Raw genomic sequence first — 6,092 nt, forward strand, 5'->3', positions numbered from 1 at the left:
AAATATACAATTTTACTCTTTTTTTCCCCCAGCTAATTTAAAAGGTGAATGCATAAAAAAATCATTACAAAACTGTGTTAATAAGATTGTAGTATATAAAGAGGAATAACAATAATAGCACAAAAGACAGGAGTAGAAGGGAGCTATATTGGAGTATACAGTTTCTATATACCATAATTAAGTTAGTATTAATCTGAACTATATTGTTTCAAGTTAAGATGTATATTGTAATCCCCAGAGCACTCATTAAGAAAATGACTCAAAAATCTAATAAAACAATAACAAAAGAACTTAAATGGTAGACTAGAAAATATGTATTTAATATAAAAGAAGGCAGTAATGAAAGAACAGAGGAACAAAAAGGATGTAAGACATATAGAAAACAAATAACGAAATAACAGATGTTAGTCCTGCCATGTCAATAATAACATTAAATATGAATGGAATAAACACTTCCAATCACAAGGTGGAATATATCTCCCATGTTCTCCTAGACCAAATGTGATGGACCACCTCCATGATATCTTAACACTCTCTGAGACATGCCTCCCATGAGTATTCTGAGCTATTATTCTGTGGATAGGGGAACTGTAGATGAATGGATTCCAACTTTGAATGGTCTATGTGGTCCTTAGACCACTATCTCTAGACCAATCTAGAGAAAGACCTTCAGGATAGGGGAGGGAGAGTAAGAAAATGTCAGTCACATTGTGCTAATTTCTAGAATTTTGAACCTGTGAACCATGAAGGATATCAGGGTACACTTACAAATTTATAGCTACTGCTTTCTAGCCAAACTGCCGTTCTTTGTTGGGGTTTCTTTTTTTTTTCAGGGCAGGTTTTTTTTTTTTATTGTGAAATTTTTGTTGTAAATTATTGTTTATCAGTCACCATGTAAGTGCATCCCTCCACCCCTTGTGCCCACCCCTCACACCCCTAGCCCCTGGTAACCACCAAACAGTTCTATCTGTCCGTGTGTTGGTTTATCTTCCACATATGAGTGAAATAATGCACTGTTTGTCTTTCTCTTTCAGGCTCATTTCACTTAACATAATATCCTCCAGGTCCATCCATGTTGCTGCAAAGGGGACGATTTTGTCTTTTTTGATGGCTGAGTAGTATTCCATGGTGTATATATACACCACATCTTCTTTATCCATTCATCAGTTGAGGGACATGTGCTGCTTCCATGTCTCAGCTATAGTGAATAATGCTGCGATGAACATAGGAGTGCATGAGCCTCTTTGGATTGTTGATTTCAGGTTCGTTGGGTAGATACACAGTAGTGGGATAGCTGGATCATAAGGTATTTCTATTTTTAATTTTTTGAGGAATCTCCATACTGTTTTCCATAGAGGCTGCACCAGTTTGCATTCCCACCAGCAGTGGATTAGGGTTCCCATTTCTCCACAGCCTCTCCAGCATTTGTTGCTTTTTGTCTTGGTGATTTTAGCCATTCTGACGGGTGTAAGATGATATCTTAGTGGGGTTTTGATTTGCATTTCCCTGATGATTAGTGATGTTGAGCATGTTTTCATGTGCCTATTGGCCATCTGTATATCTATTTTTGAGACGTGTCTGTTCATTTCCTCTGCCCATTTTTTGATCAGCTTGTTTGTTTTTTTTTGTTATTCAGTTGTGTGAGTTCTTTATACATTATGGAGATTAATCCCTTGTCAGATATATGGTTTGCAAATATTTTTTCCCAGCTGGTGGGTTCCTTACTCATCTTGATCCTGGTTTCATTTGCCTTGTAGAAGCTCTTTAATCTGATGAAGTCCCACTCGTTTATTTTTTGTTTTGTTTCCCTTGTCTGAGTAGACGTGAAATTCAAAACGATCCCTTTATGGCTGATGACGAGTAGTGTACTACCTATATTTTCCTCCAGGAGTTTTATAGTTTCAGGTCTCACCTTCAGGTCTTTGATCTATTTTGGGTTAATTTTTGTATATGGTGAAAGATGATGGTCTACTTTCATTCTTTTGTAAGTGGCTGTCCAGTTTTTGTCGGGGTTTCTTAAGAATGGTCAAGGCCTCTCTCAGGGCCTCCACAAAAGCATAAGCCTTTCAGGGGGTTTGGGAAGGTTTTCTTTGGTCCCTATCTTGGACTACCACAGCCTGACTCCTTATACATAATTAAAAGGACCATCTCCAAAAATGTCGTAGGCACAGCCTAGAGCCAGAAGATATGCCCAGATGAGGGACTTGCACAATGGATGCTTTTCAAGAAGTCATATCCAGTGCTATAGAGGACCATTTATTAATCTTTTAAATGGATATTCTGCCTCCCACAAGCCAAGCCTTAGCTGGTGTTTGATGCCTGTTGCCATAAGCCTAGTATAGTTTCCTGCTGTATCCCACAGAATTTCTGTTAGGTTTTCCTGGGTGGTCTGTGGCTATGATGGTACTCTGTGGTTTGAGGAAGCTGTGAGTGAAGCTTGTAGTTAGAATGCCAGGACATGCTCTTGGTGGAGAGGGACAAGGAGTTCTTAGAGCTTTGCTTTGTGGTGGGGAGGTAGGTGGAGCCTTCATGGTGGTTGTAATGTCTAGACCAGGAGGTACCCTTCTATGGTCCTGCTGTTGGACTCAATATATTCTCTGGTTTGTGGGTGGTGGGATAAATAATCTAATGTGGACAGAGAAAGCTTTGAAGACTGTCAAACCTACAAACTCTAGAGACAAAATTGAAGTTCCTGCTTAACAAGGCAGCGGTCGCTGGTATAGAGGAAAATCTGGAGCAAGAGATGAAATATGCCACCATGGTGAGGGCATCTACCACCACCATACGGCCTTGTGGCCCTGGGAGGGAAGTTAGGCCCAATACAGATCACAAGGTGAGCATGTCCTGTTAGAAAAGTTTGCAATGGTCTCAATGAGACTTCAATAGACTCAATGGCCTCCTGGATTTGTAAACTCTCATGGATGTCAATGTCCTGTAAGGTGCAAGCCTGATCTGTGGCCACCAGAAGTCCTGGCAGCCATAGCTAGTTCCTGGAATGGACCTCAGTGGCCTGCTAGGGCTATATAATGGTTGAGATGTCTGAAGGCTTCCCCTGATAGGATGGGCTGTGGTCTCCTGGTAGAGCAGCACATTTCTCATCCCATTCTTCTTGTCTTTGGAAGATATTCTGAGACACTGTGGACCTTATCCTGATGGTGTATGCATCCGCCTAGTAATGATCCTTTATCTTGTCACATAGCTCTTCCTGTGTCTTTGGGGCCACAGTGTCTCAGGAAGAAGGAACTCACAACCAGGCGGTGATCTGAAACTGAAACCTCCAAGGAAGAGGACCAATTGCACTGATGGGGGCTGAGAAGAAGCTCATCTAGGATGTGATGTTTTGACCTCGTGATCAGGGATTGTCCAGAGCCCCCTTGAGTTAAGGCTTGTAGGCATCTGAAGCAGCTTTGCTGGTGAGCAGCTCTTCTTCCCGTCCTGTAGAGTCTATCCTGGCTACAGTCACTTCCTAGAAAAAAAGCACAAGAATGAAAGTACCCTATACCAGTGTTCAGGGGCCTCTTGTGATAGGATGGTGCTCCTGTCGCTACTGGGAAGCCTACCTCAGTGGTGTAGATCACAGAAACAGCCTAGAAAAACAAAGAGGCGGGTTGTGAGCCTCTATAATCTCACCAAGCCCAAAGGCCCCAAAATATTCCCTGGATGGCTTGGGGAGCTTGTTGACAAGCCTAAGCCTATAAAAAGGATTTTTGGCCTTTCAGACATATAATTGGGTTGGCTCAGAGGTGATGCTGCCAAGATGACTTGGGCTTTCCCAGACTGAGGGCTTTTGGGAGTGAGGTTTGGAGAGTAAATGGAAATGTGATCCAGCTTCACTATTGCCCCTTGATCCAGGCAGGCTGGGGAAGTCAATCTAGGAGTTGTTGCAAAGGGAAACACTGATTATTCAAACTGTCCAAAGTGTCTGTGGTGTCTAATCCTTTAGTGAGGGCTGAGATGGGCCCCTTTAGAAAGTCAGGCAGTGGTTGGGTAGCTGCTATAGTTTAAGTTCCAAGGGCCAGAGTTGGGTGGTTGTAGAGGTGGTAAAACATGGCTTTTATGTTAGGTAAGCATGGGATACAATTAATTGGAACTCTGAAGCTGTCATTCACTAGCTGACAATCTCTCTGAGCCTCATTTTTTATTATCTATAAAGTAGAAACTCTAATAATACCTACTTCTCGGGGCTGTTGTGAGAATTAAATTAAATGAGGCAATGTTTAGCACAGTGTTTAGTGTATAATATGTGCCCAGTAATGGAAGATATTGTTGTGGTGCCATAGAGTGGCAAGAGCCAACAAGTAAATGCCAAGAGTCAAAAAACTCGGGGAAGTCAAGTCCAAAGAGTAAGAGCAAGACTGGAAATGGGAGAAATAGTCAGAATAGAAAATTAAGAATAGATGAAAGGGAGAAAATAAGAACCAGAGTGTTGAGGACCACCATTATTGGCTGCTGGCCACATACTCCATGGGTGATCCAGTCTGGTTTGAAGCGAAAAGGTCCTCAAAGATAGTTGGAAGGCTATTTTCCACTTGCCACCTTCCTATATTCACAAATGTCTCATAGATCCAGCTTCATAAATAACCTCTGAGTTGGCCCAAGAAGGTGAGGTTATTCAAAACAGGAAGTAGTTACTTATTGTCACCATGTTAAGACTAAGTAATTCTGCCAACATCATATTTTCCTGTTCTTTTCCTTTATCCAAAGATCTGAGGTCTCAGTGAGGACTGCGGAGGGCCAGAAAAGCCAAAATCCTAAGATCTTATCTGTATCCTTGAATTCCTGAGCCTCTCATCTCTGAAAGAGAGAATACTTGTCTGTATTAGTCAAGATAGGTTAAGGTATGCTACGGTAACAAACAACCCCCAAACTAGTGCTTAAAACAATAAAGATTTGTTTTTTGTTTATGCTACATGTCCATTGCAGGTCAACTGAGGGGTCTGCTCATCATAGGCGTCAGAGACTCAAGCTGACACAGCCTCTATCTCAACTCATTTCCATGATTGTTGCATGAAGAGAGAGGAACAAGCTGAATCACTCACTGACCCTTAAAGTTTCTACCAAGAAGTAACCTATGTCAATTCTACTCATTTTTCATTAGCCAAAGCAAGTCACGTGGCCATGCCTAACTTCAAAGGGGTGAGGGAATTGCAATTCTACCATGTGCCTGAAGGAGGAAAGCCAGAAATAAATGGTAAATAGCATTTATGACTACCATGGTATCTTATTAGAAATATGGGCCCTGGTACATCAACGTGTGGCATAGTCAAAATCTCAGTGCAGACATAATTTTTCTCTGTTTCTTGATTTTTCTGAGAAGTTATACTGTTCTGGAAGGCTGTGTCCTTGGTCAGTATTCCAGGTACCTTAGAGGCAGATAAATTGGCTTGTGTGCCTGCCAAGCTCACTGAAAGAGATTGTGATAATATTCTGGGATTAACTAGTAGAAGGTGGATTGTGGACTTCTAACCAGGTTAGTTTGAGAATCTATAGGAAATGTCAGGGTAGAAATGAGGAGTGAAGACTGTCAATCACATAGCTTGGCTATTCCTATCTACAGCCACACTAACCTCCATGAGAATAGTCACATGGGTGACAAGCCCTCCTGGATTTGTGATGCAGCTTAATAATGTCTTGAGTTTTACAGTGGGGGCAAAGCTGAAGGATTTCTAGCCTGACAAGAGAGGACAAAACATTGGCTTTTCTATGTGCACAGTCAGGAAACCTTCCCCTGCATGGCGATTATGCTGGGTTCCTGGAGGAATTGAAGAGGGAATGTACCAATCCCTACCAAAGGTGATCTGCCACTAAGAGCCAAGGTAGGGCCAGTTGGTCTCTATGCCTTGGAATTCCACAGTCTTGCCCAAACCCTCTCTAGAATGATGCCACTTACTTGGAGAGCACTTTTAGAACGTTTTAACAGGGCTCCTACACAATGTCTTAGGTGTTGGAAATGGGAAATCTCATCAAATGGGTGCCCAATGGATATGGCTAGCATGTGAACAGGAGGCCACAACTGTTTTCCAGCATGGCTAGGACTGTTACTTGGGCCCTTCTTACAGCTAAAAAGAGTGCATGTATTTGGGTGATCCTAC

At 42.0% G+C, this 6,092-nt stretch overlaps 1 long non-coding RNA gene across 1 annotated transcript; it reads left to right on the forward strand.

The window, feature by feature from the left end:
* The first annotated feature begins 944 nt into the window (after positions 1-944).
* On the forward strand, positions 945-5,269 carry LOC147911894 (uncharacterized). Its single transcript, XR_015550686.1, has 3 exons — positions 945-1,262; positions 3,200-3,413; positions 4,924-5,269. It is a non-coding gene; the product is annotated as an uncharacterized LOC147911894 (long non-coding RNA).
* Positions 5,270-6,092: the final 823 nt, after the last annotated feature.

This window comes from Ceratotherium simum, chromosome X, assembly GCF_057802395.1.
Source record: "Ceratotherium simum simum isolate JZ-2026a chromosome X, ASM5780239v1, whole genome shotgun sequence".
Classification (NCBI taxonomy): Eukaryota; Metazoa; Chordata; class Mammalia; order Perissodactyla; family Rhinocerotidae; genus Ceratotherium; species Ceratotherium simum.